Below are 19004 nucleotides of genomic sequence, written 5' to 3'. Positions count from 1 at the left end.
TTTCTGTTTGAACATTCATATTAAGAAACAAACCAGTCACATTGCAAATTGCAGATGTAGGGCTAAGTTCACATGTCCAGTAATTCTCCATTAGAACAAATCCAGCTGTAATCTGTTGGGAAAAAAAATTGTACAAATACAACTTTGTTGTCCATTTTGTAAAACTTGTTTTTTGAAGAATTGTTTTTTTTTTTAACATTTGAGTCTATGGAGTCTATGGAATACCTGATTGCTAGTTTTCTTCCATTTGAAACTGATCCAGTAAGAAAAAAACAGAAACTTTACCAATGAAAGAAAAATGGATGGATTACCATTTAATGGAGACTACCATTTAAAATTGTACTTGCGTATAATTGTTTGTACAGATGAACGAGGCACCTTCAGGAATCTGGAAATTGCACCCAAGGATGAACCAGACTTGTGTAAGTCCACAATTCTCTCCCAGAGATCTTGGCTGATTTCTTTGGACTTTCCCATGTTGATACACAAAGAAGCAGTGTGTTTCAGGTGTGTATTAAAATACATCCACACGTGTGTCACTAATTAACTCAGATGTTGCCAATAAACCTATCAGAAGTTTCCAAAGACATCACATCATCATATGGGCTGTCTCATATTGTTTAAAGGCATAGTACTTCTAGTGTATATAAACTTTTGACTTTGCAGATAGTAAAAAAAATGCTTTAAAACATTCTCTCTCATTATTCTGGCATTTGGCAAATATAAATAATTTTAGTTCCTAATTGACCTAAAATGGGAAAGGTTTATTCTGACTTCATTCTAGATAGTGAGAAACAAATACAGATGTGTCTTTTTAGATAGTGTATGTAAACTTCTAGATTCAACTGTATATGGAGATATAAGGCCTCAAACAGAAAAAGATAAATCGGACGTGTGCTGTCTGATTTTCGACTGATAGTAAACAGACAGCACACTCACCCATGTTACTTATTAGTAAATAGGATCCCATATAGAACATCCTTGTGGAATCTGATTTTCTCTAACATTTCTTTTAGTAACCTAGGAAACTGTATTTGATTATATACATTTTTAATGTAGATGAATGTAAATGGATCACACACGGACGTCATACAGAGATATCCCAAATGTCACACGGACTATAAAATGGATACACGGATGAAAATTGGATAAAAATTAGAGGAAAATCGTTTGAGTTTTCAGGAGGAAAGATGGACGATTTTTCAGACATTCTTAAAGGGAACCTGTCACCTACTCACCTGCCGGGTCATCTGACATGATCCGTTGGGCGTCACTGCTCTCAGGGCTGGCCCCTCCTCTATCCTTGTCATTACTGTCCTCCTTGTTGCTTTGTATGGATGACACGTCCTACTGCATCCACATAATGTCATCCATTGCGCTCCTACACATGCGCACTTTGTCCTTCCACCGGCTGTAATCCCAGCTCCTGCAGGCGGCCACCACCGTCTGCCTCTTTGCCAGAGGTGACTGGGCTCCAACCCAGACACCTGGTGTAGACTTTGGCAGGCCTGAGCACAGCTCTGCCCTTGAACTTGACTCCACTCCACTGTCAAAGCTCAACCCTAACTAACTGTTCCTGCCTCCGGGCCTGTGAACTCCTCGGTGGGCGGAGACAACTGCCTGGCTCCGCCCCCCTGGTGTGAACATCAAACTCGGAGGGAGGTGACAAAGGTTTTGAAGTTTGGCTGCTGTCACCTTACTAAGGGGAGGTGGTGTGTGTGCATGGGAATACCTGGCTAGTCCAGGGCGTCACACTTACCTCCCTAATGACGACGCTGTGGGCGGCGAACATCCTCTTCCTGAAGGGGGAGGGACGTTCGGCGTCACAGCGACGTAACACAGTGGCCGCCCAATAGAAGCGGAGGGGTCGGAGATGAGCAGGACGTAACATCCCGCCCACCTCCTTCCTTCCTCATTGCTGGCGGGACGCAGGTAAGCTGTGTTCGTCGTTCCCGGGGTGTTACACGTACACGAACAACCGGCGCGCAGAAGGAGGAACAACATTATGGAAATGAACGACAAGTCAACGAACAACGATAAGGTGAGTATTTTTGCTCGTTAACAGTCGTTCGGAGGTGTCACATGGTACGACATCTCAAACGATGCCGGATGTGCGTCACGAATTCCGTGACCCCGACGACATATCGCACGATATATCATACCGTGTAATGCCGCCCTTAGATTACATGCCCACCCTATGCTTTTGGTCAGTTTTTGATGTTGCAGATTTTCTACAACTATTATTTAAATTAGCTTACTTGCGTTTTTTCGTTACGCTTTTTGTGTACTTTTTTTTTACATAAGTTTTATTCCTAGCCTTAATACGAAATAAAGAATAGCTTTAATGGTAAATGAGCAATATAAAGATACTTATCCGAACGATGGGACCATACTACATAAAGCATCTAGCATGAACTTGTCATGTTCACTATTTGTTTCACTCATCCGCCCTTTATGTAATGAAATCGTCTGGCCAAGAGCCAGTTCTTCCAGATGGAAAAGTAAGTGTTCCAGTAACATCATTTCAGGGGCCAAAATAACCACTGGATAATGGACAGTTCCCTGGGGTATAATTAATCTCAAAACATTTACACAACCTACTGAGATTTGGCAGGGACTAAACAAGGCTTTAAGAGTCAAACAATGTACACATAAGAGCAAAAGTATTCAATATGCCGCTAGATTAGTTTTCCAGTTAAGAAACAATAGTCTGGAGTTATGTGATGTGGAGATGTTTGACATAGATCATGTATTTTTCTTTTCTATTTTTTAACAATTACACAGGTCTGCGACTAAAAAGCTGTTTGATTATTTTCATCTAATTTCCATGTATTTTAGTGTGCTGAAAATGAAAAAAATATTGAAAAAAATCCTGGACGTCAGGATTTGCCACAAAATGCAAAATTCTCTTCAAATTTAGTAAATTTTTCATAATTTTTTTTTTTTTTACGGTTTTGAAAGTCAAAATTACTATTAATTAATTCACATCAATGAATTGAAGATATATAATGCCAAAAAAATATAACTTTCAAAGAAAAGAACTTTCAGAGTGAGCTAATGAAACCAGCATCAACATTTTGCAAGCTGAATGAGCGGGCTCTGACATGCCCGGGCTTGTTTCAATTGTTTTATTTTTGTTCTCGCCTGTTCACACTTTTTAATCTCAGTTCGTGTTAGCTCTTCATATTCAACCGTGTTTCCCAAAATTAGCATTATGGCTCAGCGGAAGTGTATTAATTCGCCTGACAGTTTCTGTTACATTTGTGGTGAATATACAGTGTTGAAGCAACAGCTGAATATTACAGACTTGAAAAAAGTATACTTCGCATATTTCGGACTAAAGCTTGGAGATCAAGATAAAGCTTGGGCACCTCATAAAGTGTGCAAACGGTGTGTTGAGGACCTCCGAAATTGGTTCAAGGGTAAGAAAAAAGCTTTCCGTTATGGGATTCCTATGGTATGGCGAGAGCAAAAGAACCATAGTGACGATTGTTACTTTGTTCATGCGATGTGAAAGGGTATAATTCAAAATGGAAGCTTTCCATTTTATACCCCAATATTCAATCTACAATTCGTCCCATCCCCCATGGCACAGATATACCACTACCCAAGGCCCCTGCTACCTTGGAAAAGATAACTATGTCCGATGAAGGTGGAGTCATACCTGAACCAGATGAATCAAGTTCTGACTTTGAAGATGATACAAGACCAAAATTGTTTTCCCAGGAGGAGATGAATGATTTGCTAAAAGACTTAAATCTTCCCACAGATGCCGCTGAGTTACTTGGCTCAAGGCTCAAAAGCAAGAATTTATTGTTGCCAGGAGTGTCTTTTTCTTGGTTCAGACATCGTGAAGACACGTTCGTTCCTTACTTTGCCCAGGAAGATAAGTTGGTTTATTGCATCGATGTCGAAGGTTTAATGGATGAATTCAAAATCCAATATGATTCAGCGCAATGGCGTCTTTTTATAGATTCTTCAAAAAGAAGTCTCAAAGCAGTTTTACTCCACAACGGCGGTTTTTATGCTTCCATCCCTGTAGGTCATTCTGTACACCTCAAGGAAACCTGCAAGAACTTTGAATTGGTTCTTCATAAACTTAAATATGAAGACCATGGTTGTCAAGTGTGCGGGGATTTGAAAGTCTTGTGCATGCTGCTCTGGCAACAAGCTGTGTATACCAAATACCCTTGTTTTCTGTGTCTATGGGATAGTCGAGACCAACCAAATCACTGGACCAAGAAGAATTGGCAGCCGAGGGTGCTCACAGATGGTGAAAAAAATGTCCTCCGAGAAACTTTGGTTCCTCCCCATAAAGTTCTTCTACCACCTCTCCACATCAAATTGGGATTGATGAAGCAATTCGTAAAATCACTTCCAAAAGATGGAGAATGCTTCAAATACTTGGTCGCCAAGTTTCCAGGCCTCTCGGAGGCAAAATTGAAGGAAGGTGTGTTTGTCGGACCAGACATTAGAAGGCTTATAGCTGATCAACAGTTTATCAATACCATGACGCATCCTCAAAAAGAAGGGTGGATTGCATTTAAAGAGGTCGTAGAGAAATTTGTAGACAATAACAAAGACCCTGACTACAAACAAGTCGTCGGACGAATGCTGAAAGCATTTCAAGCTTTAGGTTGCCTGATGAGATTGAAAGTGCATTTCCTCCATTCACACCTTGACAACTTTCCTGAAAATTTGGGAGCTGTGAGTGAAGAGCAAGGTGAACGATTCCACCAGGACATTAAAGAGATGGAAAGAAGATACCAGGGAAGATGGAGCATTACAATGATGGCAGACTACTGTTGGATGCTTCAGAGAGACATTACAGATGCTACTCACAAGTGTAAATGTACCAAGAGAAGCCTCACAGGGAAGAAGAATAGATTTTAGTGTGTGTTAGTGAGCTCATTGCAGTTAAAAAAATGATTTTCATGAAACATTTGTAATAAAAAATTAATTTTATGAGTCTATTTTCATTTATTTTGAGGTATTGTCATATTTAACATAGTTACTTAAATTGTCAGAAAACGTGATGTCTTATGACAAAATGGAGGTCATTTTCGGATTTAGCGCACTCAAAAACATAAAGATTACGTGGAATAACCAAAACAGCTCTCAAAAAAATTTTTTTTGCAGACCTGCGTTATAACATGGAATTTTGTACCATTACAGAAACAGCAATTAAAATACAGGAAGATGTAGAGAAGCTGAAGTAATCATTTAACAAAATGTGCAGTAATAACAACGAAATGTAGAATTGGGTGAAAGTTAGATGTCTTCATCAGCTAGTCCATAGATCATGTCAATGCAGGTAAACCTGCTATGTGCAATAAACTGTCATTATGTGACTGCTGGATAGCGAGGCACAGAGGGCTCCTGTACTGTCGCTCATGCTAGGGTACATTAGGCTATCCCCAACCTCCCCCAGATGGTGGATATACTGGAGTCCTGTGCCTTACTGTTCTCCTGTCCAGAACTGATGTGTCGGGGCCCCAGCATCTCCTCTGATCTATATGCCCCCAGCGTCTCCTGTGACGTATATGCCTCCAGCATCTACTATGATGTATAAGGCTCCCAGTGTCTCCTGTGATATATAAGTCCCCGTCTCTTGTGACATACATGCCCTCAGCATCTCCTGTGACATATATGTCCCCAGCATCTTCTGTGATGTATATGCCTCCAGCGACTCCTGTGATGTATAAACTCCCAGTGTCTGCCATGTGATGTATATACAGCAGTCCCAGTTGACACAACCCTGGAAAAGCAGTTGTGAGAATAAATAAGATCAATATTGCCTTATATCACAGCTGCATGAAAGAGTAGCAGCTCCAGCCATCACAGTAGGGATGAGTTAATTAATTGTTTGACCAAACATAACAGGGTAATTTTCAAGTTGATAATTTTGTGCGGCCCCAGCATGATGGTAGAAATTTCCAAATGGCTCCCAGAAGAAAAAAAGGTCCTCACTGCTGGTTTAAACCTTAAGAGGGACCAAAATCTGAAAATATCATTTTTAATGAACTTTAGCTTGTCAACAACTATGTACAACAGATGATAGGTACAGTTCTTCTTTAACACTTCACTTGCTATACGCATGGAAAAATACTTCTCAATAAATCTCCCATTAGTTGCTTGCCTTTTATAGACTTGTATCTCACTACAGTCCAATTAACAACACTTAAATTTTCCCCTGTGAAGCCTCCACTATAGAGATTATGTTATTACGACTCCTCATATTCATATACAAAGTTCATTCTCTGAGGGTCACAGACCTCAAGCTGTGATGCACCCCCAATACCATATAGAGGAATTTGCGCCCCATTATGGTGACCATTATGTGCCTCGGGGTTCCTCTCCCTCTGTAGTATGTTGTTCACTCATGTGCTTCTGATACAAGTGCTTTCTCAGTCCATTTCTCTGTATGTCGGTCTCCCGGGTCACCTGAGTCTCTAAGTTTCGCTCAATCAGCCTCCCTGGTCTGGATCTCAGTTTATCAGTCTTTCCTGTCTATTGATTGATATAAACTTTCACATTTCTTCACCAGTTCCTTGGTCTTTGGATCTCAATATCTGTTTCTGTCATAACACATCTAAAACTAAGCAGTCTGCCAACTCTTGGACCTTAGGTCCATTACCAATGAACTCGCTGTCTAACTAACTGCTAACCAAGAAGCTGATTACATCTCACCCTTAAAGGGAATCTGTCAGATCCTTTATGCCTTCCAACCTAGCAGCAATCAAATTCCCAGCCTAACCAGCCCTGTATAATGCTATTCACTAATACAAATGTTTTTTAAAAAAAAATATTTACAAACCTCTCTTTCATTATGCTAAATAAGGCCTTTATTAGTCACAAGCTTTTTTCGAGACTAGTTGGCCCTCTTTCCGTGTTATCACGTCCCTATGGGTGTAAAAACATGATTTCCATGAGCCGACGTCACCGCCAGCTAATGGGAATCTCACGTATTTGTGCAGCGCATTTCGGCTGCATCAGTGTGCCTTTGAAGCTGGGTGTATGCTTCCCGGCTTCATTAGGCGCACTGTGCATGACCAGAAGTTTAGAAGATCTGTATGTGAGCCATCTTCTGAACTTCTCGTCATGTGCAGTGTGCCTAATGAAGCCGGGAAGTGCCCACCCTGCTTCTGATGTGCACTGACGCAGCCAGCTAGTGGAAATCATGTTATCACTCCCACAGGGCCATGATAGCATAGAAAGAGGGCCGACTAGTCTATGGAATTAACGTCCCTGTGACTAACCAAGGCCCTAATTACCATAGGTTTATAGGTAGCTTTTTTTAAATATTCATATTAGTGAATAGCGTTATACAGGGCTGGTTAGGCAGGGAATGTGGAAATACAGCTATGAATTCTTCTTGTTTGGTGGGCATAGGGGAACTGACAGGTTCCCTTTAAGTCTTCGTATGCTGGACTAAATACATGTCAACCATCAAATACAGCCATTTCTCAACCCAACAATGCCAGCCCACATGTTGTTCATACTAATGTACTGAGAGCAACCTGTGTGGTCTGGGTGCTAGCATTGTCTGTACTGTCTATGGACTTGTCTCCCATCTGGGATGTCATCAATCAGCAACTGCAAACGGAGCTGCCAGGAACAGATATTGATGGTTTTCGTGCCCATGTACATTCCTCATGGCAGAACATTCCTCAGACAACCATTAATAATAACCTCACTGATAGCAGCCAAGGCTGTAAGTGCGGGGATTTCTGCCTGTTCTGCTCATACGCAATACTGATTAAATTTAGATGTTTTGAAAATTTTGTTTCCATTTTTTAATCATTTGCATTTCATTAGCAAGTCTATTCATCCTGTGATTTTCATAATTCCACGACTTTTCCATCTAGGTGTATATATATACATTCCTCTTGTGTAATGAGCTGTATATAAGCAAATGCCTCAGCACCTGGACCTGCCGTCCCCCAAATCTGTTCCATATTGATTTATAATGCAAACACCAAGCATAAATATCATTATATAACATTGATCTTACCTATAAATAATCATTCCTATACTCATCCCGAAAAGTGGGACATGTGTCATGTGTATGTTATTGCATATGTCATTGGAGTGTGCGTTTTTTTATCACATAGCATCCGTTTGAAATGCGTTTTATAAATGCTCAATGTGTATTCTTGCTGGTTGACAGAAATAATAAAGCAATAGATAGATAGATAGATAGATAGATAGATAGATAGATATTCCGCAGCTATATAATATCACAACCCCTGAGCTATTATAAACTTGCACCATTTAGAGCCTTTCATGTGGCACTAAAGGGTGTTTAGCTGCTTAACCTGATAAATACATAAATTATTGAAAAAACGGTGTGGGGTCGCCTCTATTTTTGATAACCAGCAAAGGTAAAGCAGACAGCTGTAGGCTGATATTATCAGACCGGGAAAGACCAATATAAAAATACCAGCCTGCAGCCTCCCCAGAGGTTGCGCATCACATTAGATTGCCCGGGTGCGGTAGCAATTGGGGTAATGGTAGTTGAGGTTGATGTCAGCTGTGTAGTGTTAGGGGTACTTTGCACACTACAACATCGCAAGCCGATGGTAGCGATGCCGTGCGCGATAGTCCCCGCCCCCGTCGCAGCTGCGATATCTTGTGATAGCTGCCGTAGCGAACATTATCGCTACGGCAGCTTCACATGCCCTTACCTGCCCTGCGACGTCGCTCTGGCCGGCGAACCGCTTCCTTCTTAAGGGGGCAGGTCGTGCGGCGTCACAGCGACGTCACACGGCAGGCGGCCAATAGAAGCAGGGGGGCGGAGATGAGCGGGACGTAAACATCCCGCCCACCTCCTTCCTTCCTCATTGCAGCCGGGATGCAGGTAAGGCGATGTTCCTCGCTCCTGCGGCTTCACACACAGCGATGTGTGCTTCCGCAGGAACGAGGAACAACATCGTAACATCGGTCCTTCTGAAATTATGGAAATGACCGACGCTACACCGATAATACGATTTTGACGCTTTTGCGCTCGTTAATCATAGTAAAAATGATTCACATACTCCGATGTCGACAGCGACGCCGGATGTGCGTCACTTTTGATTTGACCCCACCGACATCACACCTGCGATGTCATAGTGTGCAAAGTACCACTTAGCTGGCATCAAGCCCTGGTGTTAGTAATGAAGAAGTGTCTATCGACAACCCCTATTACTAGCCCAGTAAGTAAAGAGAAAAAAACACACAAAAATAGTTCATCAATTTATATTTAAAAAAACAAAGCCATGCAGGTCTGACATAATCCAAGAAATCCAACGTAGTCCACAAATGAAAGTCTAGCAGTTCCCATGACGTTCCTCGACTACTTAGACAAAAGGTTGTTGAGCCTTAGAAGGAAGTTCCAAAGACTTTGAGCCAGTCCTGGCTCACATTGCACACTGCGATGACTGTGATGAGCGGTGGTGACAGGGCTGTCATTGCTCATGAGAGTGATGAACGATAACGTTCCTGATGTGGTAGCGAGGTCTTACTTGTATACAGGGCCGGCCTTAGCCTGAATGGCGCCCTGTGCAAAACTGCCCTTTGGTGCCCCCCCTACTGATCCTTCACACTGTTTCCCAGGAAACAAATGAGGACAGGAGGCCATTTTTTTTATATCCTAAGAAAATTCATCTCTTCAAATGTACAATAAAAAACAAATCTGCACCTCAAATCCATCACGTCTGACCTCGTTTTTTTAGAGGTCTTCCGATTTCAACCATTTATGCCGTATCCATGGATATTACACCCCACCCCAGCTCCGACTCCACCCGTCAAGCCCTCCACACTCACCACCATTCATGGAAAAATGTATGTGTGTGTGTATGTGTACGTGTATGTATGTATATATATATATATATATATTATACACACACACACACACACACACACATACACACACAGTCCTGGCCAAAAGTGTTAGCACCTTTGCAGTTGTTCCAGAAAATAACGCATTTCCCTTAGAAAATTAATAATACACCCCCTACACTTCCCCTCTCCATAATTTACTCTCTACACTGCCCCCTGTCGATAATCTCTCTCCCACACTGCCCCTATTTATAATATTTCCCCACACACTGCCCCACAGTGTACCCCCACACGATATCCCTGTGTATAATATCCCCACACACTGCCCCTAGGTAAGATATCTAAGATATCCCACATACATACACACACTGCTCCTCTGTATAATATCTCTCCCACACACACTGCCCCATGTATAATATCCCCCACAAACACTGCCCTTCGGTAGAATATACCCACAAAATGCCCCTGTGTATAATATTCACATACACACACTGCTCCTCTGTATAATATCCCCCACACACTGCACCTCTGTATAATATCCCCCCACACTGCTCCTCTGTATAATATCCCCCCACACACTGCACCTCAGTACACTACCCCCCCACACACACTGCACCTTAGTATACTATCCCCCCACACACACTGCTCCTCAGTGTAATATATATATATATATATATATATATATATATATATATATATATATATATATATGTTCCTATCATGGTTTATTTGTCCCTTTCCCAGCATATATATCCCCATCCTAGGCTCTTCCTGATGTATATATATTCCTCTCCTGGGCACATTCTGGTATATATGTTCCCATCCTGGTTTTTGTCCCCTTCCTGGTATATATCTCCTTCTTCTTGTGTATATGTGCCTTTCCTGGGTCTCTCGTCGTATATCTGTCTACTGCAAAAAGAAAAGAAAACAAACATTTTACTTTCCCGGGCTCCCACGTTCAGCAGCATCCTCTCTGAGCAGCGATGCGTTTCAGTTGGATGTGTGCCCTCCACACATCCAGCTAAAGCAAGGCAGGGGCTGCAGTCAGTGCCCACCACCCACCACTCGCAGCTGGAGTCAGTGCCCCCCCTTCACCCGCGGCTGGAGTCAGTTCGCCCCCCGCAGCTTGAGTCAGAACCCCCCCGCCCCTGGAATCAGTGCCCCCCACCACCCGCAGCTGGAGTCAGCGGCCCTCCCCCACCCCCCGCGGCTAGAGTTAGCACTCCCCCGCCCCTGGAGTAAGTGCCCCCACCACCACCCGCAGCTGGAGTCAGCACCCACCCACCCCCGGAGTCAGCACTCCCCCCCCGCGGCTGGAGTCAGCTGGTCCCCCACCACCCCCAGCAATCTTCAGCTCATAGAGCGCCTACCTCTCCCTGCCAGATGCCACGCGCTTGCCAGCTCCGTGTTGCTGCGGCACTGTGATGAGGTGCAGAGTGATGACCTCATCACATTGGGCTGCGGGATGTCGTTGCATGCGATGCCCTAGAAGGACTTCGCACGCACCTTAAAGGGTGCTTTACACGCTGCGACATCGCTAGCAATCTCGTTAGTGATGTGACATGCCAGATCGCAGATAAGATTTTGCCGTGATCGCACATAGGTAATTTTTTTTAGCGCCGGTCACATGTGCGATCTAGGCAAATCGTATGTGCGATCTGGCGTGTTACATCGCTAACGAGATCGCTAGTGATGTCGCAGCATGTAAAGCACCCTGTCATGGGCAGACTGCAGTTGTGGCTGGAGCGACACCGCCGGGCCCCTCTGCTGCAGTTGTGACTGGGGCTCGGTGAACAGGGGCTACATAAAGCTAAGTAATTAACCGGCGGCGGTTACAGTAAAAACGCAGTGCTAGAACTGGAGGAGCCAGGAAATTTACAACTTACCTCTCTGCTGCGCCCCCCCTGAACCATGGCCATCGGTGCCCTGTGCGACCGCACAAGTCGCACATGCCTAAAGTCGGCTATGCTTGTATAATATTTTTTCTATGCTTCCTTCTTAATACACGTCATTAGTATAGCTATGAGGACTGTAGAGGTAGCAATTATAACTCATCCTTGATACATGGAAATCCCATAACTCATCCTGGTAAAAAAAAAACCCCGACATATAAAACTGAGGTGTGATAATGCATTATCATTGCACAATGATGTAGTCACATTTGTTGAGTTATCCCACTTAATATAAGGTATATGTTAAACAGGATCTTTTAGGATATTTTGCATAACTGAACAGAATACATAGCTGTGTAGATGGTAAAAGTTTATGCATATCTGTATGTAATCCAAAATAAAGTGCCAGCACAGAGAAAGCCTGGCTGGAAAGTTCATGCAAATGAGCTTATTGGCCCTTTGGGGGAGGGTCAATGAACACACCATCCTCGTTACCTATCCCCATTTCCATTTGCATAAATCATCTAACCAGATTTTCTAATAGCTCGATGTGGTGAGCATGCAACTTACAATATTCAACCTCACTCATTTAAGGTCCCGTTACATGCAACGACGGATCTAAAGATGTATCACCAGGGTCACGGATTCCGTGACGCACATCCGGCATCGATAGCGACGTTGTTGTGTGTGACAGCAAGGAACGAGCGTTAACGATGGAAAATACTCACCTTACCGTCCATCATTGACACGTCATTCCTTTTTAAAAAATCGGTGATTGTTGTTCGTCATTCCCGAGGCAGCACACATCGCTACGTGTGACACCTCGGGAACGACGAACTGCAGCTTATCTGCAGCCTCCGGCAATGTGGAAGGAAGGAGGTGGGCGGGATGCTACCTCCCGCTCATATGCCCCCCTCTGCTTCTATTGGGAGGCCGCTTAGTGATGCCGCTGTCACGCCGCACGAACCGACGCCTTAGAAAGGAGGCGGTTCGCCAGGCAACAGCGACGTCGCTAAGCAGGTAAGTAGTGTGATGGCTCCTAACGCTTTTGTGCACCACGGACAGCGATTTGCCCGTGATGCACAAGCAACGGGGGCGGGTGCTTTCACCAGCGATATCGCTGCGTGTAACACCCCCTTTACACTTAGGAGTTGTCCACCTTTTTTCTTACTAAAGTGAATGTATTTTTGGCTAAGGGTTCACTCACATCTGTGAATAAACACGAGTGCTATGCGATAAAAAGTCATATTGCACTCGCACCAATGTTAATCAGTGCTGATCTGCGAGATTTCACACAGCTGTATTCCGCCTGAGGAAAAATAATCGCAGCATGTATGTATATCAGACGAGACACACCAATGCAAGTCTATGGCTGCGAGAAAAAAATCAGACATCACATGGACCATCTGTATGCTGTCCATTTTTTACAGCACATTACCATTTTGTAACATGGGACACTGTAAATTGTCCTGTAAATGACAGTTAAATAATAACTGCTGGGAAACAAAATGCATTGTATAAGGAAGCTTGGCGTGAAAATAATTGCACGCTCGCATAGCACTCGTATTACATGCGGAATAACAAACAGATTTCATTCTTCCAACTTTTCTTCATTGCTGTTTGGCGCCCCCCAGTCTAAAAATATCTGCCAGCAGCCGCCCGGAATTGCCGCATCCATCAAATGCGACAGTCTCTGCACTTTACTCAGCGAGTTAATGGCAGCCCACAGCAGCCACTAAGTCCTGAATTAGTAATGGCAGGCATCTATAAGACACCCCCATCAGTGATGTAGCAACGGGGGGGCAAAGGGGGCGGCCCACTCCGGGCGGCACGTGTCAGGGGGGCGGCATTTTGGGGGTAAAAAATAAAAAATAGAAAGCTTATAGAAAAGGGCCATCCGCAGCTGCATTCCTGAACATCTTTAACCCCTTAACGACCCATAATGTACTGGGTACGTCATGGTGACATGGTACTTAACGACCCATGACGTACCCAGTACGTCATGGCGAAATCGCGGCCCCAGTGGCTGCGATCGGTGTACAAAAACCTTAGATCTGGGGAGGAGGGGACCTCTGGGTGGTGTCTCCCCCCCAGATCTACGGAGGCTGTGATTGGCTGCCGAACGCTGCTCAGCCAATCACAGCCACTGTGATGTTTCAGCCATTGAAAATAGCTGAAACATTGAAATCCAGCCATGGTTAGTGCAGCTATAGCACTGATCATTGGCTGGAGCTGGGTGAACTTTGTTTCACCCGCCCCCAGCTCTGAATGGAGAGATCGGCCTTGTGACCGATCTCTCCAATCACCTTGGATCTGGGGCCGGCGACCTGTAGGTGACCACTCCCCTCAGCTTCACTCCATCCGTGAAAGCTGAGGAGAGTGATCCCTGCAAGTGCCATTTGGTAAGTGCCCCTGATCCACCACTGTGCCCGAACAGCCCCTGCAGCAGCAGCAGCGGCAGCAGCAGTAGTCCACTGCCGATACTGCCTCCGATCTGCCACCACCCTCCTCCATCTGCTGACCCCCCTCCATCCGCCACCACTCTCCCCATCATCCGCTGTCCGCCTTCATCCGCCACCGCTCTCCCCATCAACCGCTGCCCACCTTCATCCGCCACCGCTCTCCCCATCAGCCGCTGCCCCCCTTCATCCACCACCGATCTCCCCATCAGCCGCTGCCCCCCTCCATCCACCACCGCTCTCCCCATCAGCCGCTGCCCCCTCCCTGACCTGCTGCCCACTCTCTTCCACCTCTCACCCTCCTGCATCTGCTGCCCCCTCCACCACCTCTCACCCTCCTGCATCTGCTGCCCACTCCCCCACCTCTTACCCTCCTCCATCTTCAGCCTCCTCCATCTGCTGTGATCCTGCTGTCCAGATCCATCCTGCAAGGTAGCTATCCCCAATCTCACCTTCCACCCTCCCTTCCCCCCCTCACCCCTCGCCAATGGAGGGGGGCGGCAAATTTGATGACCGCCCTGGGTGACAAAAGCAGTTGTTACGCCACTGACCCCCATCACTAATCTGTAAGTAAAAGTAAATAAACACAAACACCAAAAAAGCCCTATATTTGAATTAAAAGACAAAAAAGCACCCTCATTCACCCCTTTATTAACCCCCCAAACACCCCTGCAGGTCCGACGTAATCCACACGAGGTCCCACAACACTTCACCACTGCTGCATCTGAAGCTCACAGCGAGCGGCATACAACATGACTGCCCGCTGTGAGAATCAGGCAGCGACTAAGCCATGATCAGCGGTGACGTCACTCAAGTTAGTTGCGGCCACAGCTGGAGTCCTCCACCTGAGATCGCAAATCACCCGAGTGACTGAAACGAGAAGGGGGTCTCATAGACACCTCCCATTACTAATCTAGGGCTTAGTGGCAGCTGTGGGATACTATTAGCTCCTTATTACCCTGATTTCCACCGCACCAGGGCAACGGGTAGTTAGCATGCACGGGTGAATCTGTCATCCACCAGCACCTGTTAGAGGTACATGTTGGCTGATCAAATCAGCTGGCATATGCACGAAAACATGCGGGCTTGCCTCGTGAGCCCACATCAAAGTAAGGGACACAACCTTGATGCCCTGTATAACTTACTAGAATGAGTGTTGTATTTTTTATGAAATCAGTGTATTATTTGCAGCAGATCTAGCTATTCACAATGCTGAGCTTTGTATAACCCCGCCCACAGCACTAACTGGCAGCTTTCTGTGTACCCTGTGCATAGGCAGAAGACTGCCACTCAGTAGTGGGGGTGGGGTTATATAGAGTTCATTAGCTCCTCCCCCACTACTGATTGGCATCAGGTCTACTAGTCCTTCAGTGATAATCTCCTGCTGGGTAAACAGGAATTTTATCAAAACTACAGAAAGTAGCCCAGTAAGTGACTCATTGCTCGAGTCAGGCTCTCTGCCCCTACATTTTGCTGCTCTTAGATTAGTTATCAAAATCCTAATGGCAGTTTCCCTTTAACACAACAGGATCATTTAGCAGCGTATGCCACTCTGATGCAACATGTCAGATTTCTTTCTACCTCCATCACTATGACATGGCAGTCTGAGTACATGCATTACACCTGTACCATCTGTTACATGTTATTCTTGCTTGGATGCTTTGAGATACAGGCAATCCTTGGAGACTCTATTACCTCTGGGCCGAATGTTTCTTATTCTGCTGAAACACAAGTCAGTCACATGAGCGGCCTTGGTATAATTGGAGTTTTGTTTCTGTGAGAAAAACATAATCTTGATGCATGATATAATCCTCGTTCTAGCTTCTGCTCCATGAACTACGTGATTTTAAAGGGCCGTTCCTGTTATAACATTATGGACATATCGCTGGGATATGTAATCACTTTATGATTGGCGGGGTCACTGTTTCCTCTAAGCTGTGCAATGAGTTAAAGGGTTAAAGGGAACCTATCATTTTGAAATTGTTATCTAATCTGCAGGAAGGATGTATTTTGTATGAGAACATTTTCAGTAAAACTTGCATTGCATTCATTGAGATCCCTAGAGTAGTCTGCATATGAGTCCAGTGGGCGGTCCTGCCACGCAATTGACAGTCTTTCCTGTATGACTGTGCATGCAGAGATGTAAATCACTGTACATACTGCTGCACCAATGTACTGGCTTCTGTCAGCACCCCGTGACATAATTAAGGGATATCGAGGGATTGTCATGACAGCTAGGGCATGCAGAAGACCCCCTTCTACTGTTGTCTTGGTCAATGTATAAAGCTCAGTTACAGGCCGCATAGAAAGTTCAAGCCTCCTAAGGAAATTACAAAGTTATAATAATAAAAAGAAAAAAAAAAGGAAAATAAAAGAAATATAAAAATTGGATTCAAACCCCTTTGATAAGTTTAAAAATAAAGAAATAAAATTAAAAATAAATATACAGTATATGGTTTTGCCAAGTCGATAAAAGTAGCATTTATTAAAATATGAAAATAATAACTTGAACGGTGAACACTGTAAAAAATTGAAAAACCAGAATTGTTTTTGTCTGTTTCCACATCTCTCAAAAAAATTACAATAAAAATCAATTAAAATGTTTTATGTACCCCAAAATGGTATCAGTAAACACATCTCTGGCGCCCCTGAGGCTTCAGTTGCCACAGGGTATTGCATCTGATTTAAGGTCCAATATTCATCCCGGGTCAGGAAGAGGTTAACCACTGCTTTTCACTTACATAACACACACAGCTCAGGTGCTTTCCCACTGGAACTGGAATAAAGGTGGTCACCATAACAACAGGATTTTCCCAGCCACCAGTGAATCATCAGGAAGGTGGGGGCAGAATGAGGGAAGTGAGAGAACACACAGTTTTTACCTCAGAATAGTCTGAGACTCAGAACAACACGGTCACTGTGGAGAGTGCTTCAGAGCTTCCACAGTTAGAACTGGGCAGACTGGAAGGAGCAGGAGACGACCAGTGGAGCTGGTGGGACACAGGAGCAACACGGTAGCCGAGAGGTGAGACTAACAGCCCCTTCGGGACCGGCGCAGTCAGGGTGCAGAACCCTAGGGTGGCATGCACTCCACGTTATGCCATGCCATCAGTATCTGCAGGGAAGGGGGATTTCATGTCCCATTGCTCACCACAAAGGTCCCGGGGCACAGCAGCAAATAGAGTCAGGAGTCAAGACCATGGTCGACCCCACATTTGATTCACGCTGCCTGCGAACGGGATGGGAACTAAACCTAAGGACACTGGTGTCCCTAAGTAGCTTCACACCATAGGGATCCACACTGCAGAGCAAAGAAGGAAGGTCTCACACTCCACAACACCGGTGGTGGCTTCTGAGGTACCCGGGATTGACTGGGGCCCATCAGGATGGAAACAGCACTCCAAGGGTGACAACTGAACTGTGAGTAAAAGACCTTGAACTGCAACCACTGTGTCAGCCCATCATTGCCAGTGCCGGCGCCCCGTGCCAACGGCCACTACCACCTCCATCATTCTCCCTGGGGCCTAGCTCTACCTGTGGGGAGCAGAAGAACCATCTGAGTTGTGTCACCATGTGCCCCAGTGAACAGCACTCTCAGCGGCGGCTAATCCCTGGCCGCATACCACAGGTGGCGTTACGAGACCACTACTCACAACATCCTCGCCCATCATCTATCCCCATTTTTATTGGACACCTCGGGGCTACAAAACTGGGCAGGCCACCGTGACATCCCTTTTCCACCACCGGCTCGGCGACAACTATAAAGAAACCCTGGCCCCGTGGGGTACTCCACATCTGCTTGCCATCTGTAAAATAAGCTTTCATACCGATCCATAGATGGAAAAATAAAAAACTTACAAAAGTTAGAGAATGGTAGCAAAAAACAAAGTTTTTTTACATACCTTTTTTTTACAAGTTTGGCATCGGAATAATCATAATGACCTGGGAAATCACGTTGAAGGGTAATTTTTTACAACACAGTGAACACAAATAAAATGAAATAAATAATGGCAGAATATTGTTTGTTTTTTTCACCTTATGACTAGTGATGAGCAAGTACTTAAATGCTCTGGTAAACAACAAAAAAGGGGGGAGCCCGCACTGCTTGAGAATGGCATGCAAACAATTAAAAGTGTAAATTCACAAATTATTCCAACTGTACTATAAAGCAAAATAAGAGTTTTAGCAAACAATTGATCACTTGATCAACAAACAACAAATAAGGGGGGGGTGAATTTGTGAATTTACTTTTAACTGAACTTGGATTGTCACTGTGTGAGTGTCGCATCGCATCACGGCGCACAATCTCCTGACGGAAGCTTGTCTGTTCCATGTTATTTCCATGCAGCTGAGCCGCTCCTGTTCATACAGTGTCAGGTACTGGGTGATTCAATGCGAGACTGCATGAGTCATACTCTCACTGTGAGCCTGCTTGATGTAGCAGAGCTGACATGGCTCTCTGTGCTTCTAACTGTGCATAGACGCTGTCTGTACAGAGCGTGAAGCTGACATTGCTCTACTTGGGGATTACGTCAGACTAGGGATTTTGTTTATAATAAAGATGGAGTCTCAAAATGTTTTTTTTTGTTTTATTTCTAATAAAAAAAAATGTTCTCTGTGTTGTTTTTTTTTTTACTGTTTACTAGAAATTCATGGTGGCCATGTCTAATTTGGCATCACATTAATACAAAGCTGGTATTAACCCCTTTATTACCCAGCGTGCCACCTGACACCAGGGCCACTGGACGAGTAGGGTAAAGCGCCTGGAAATAGCACTAAGAAACAATGCACCATTTCCAGGGGTGGTAAGGGGCTGCTGAGAATCCCAGCC

Source organism: Anomaloglossus baeobatrachus, chromosome 6 (genome assembly GCF_048569485.1).
Source record: "Anomaloglossus baeobatrachus isolate aAnoBae1 chromosome 6, aAnoBae1.hap1, whole genome shotgun sequence".
Taxonomy (NCBI): Eukaryota; Metazoa; Chordata; class Amphibia; order Anura; family Aromobatidae; genus Anomaloglossus; species Anomaloglossus baeobatrachus.
This window is presented reverse-complemented; position numbering follows the sequence as displayed.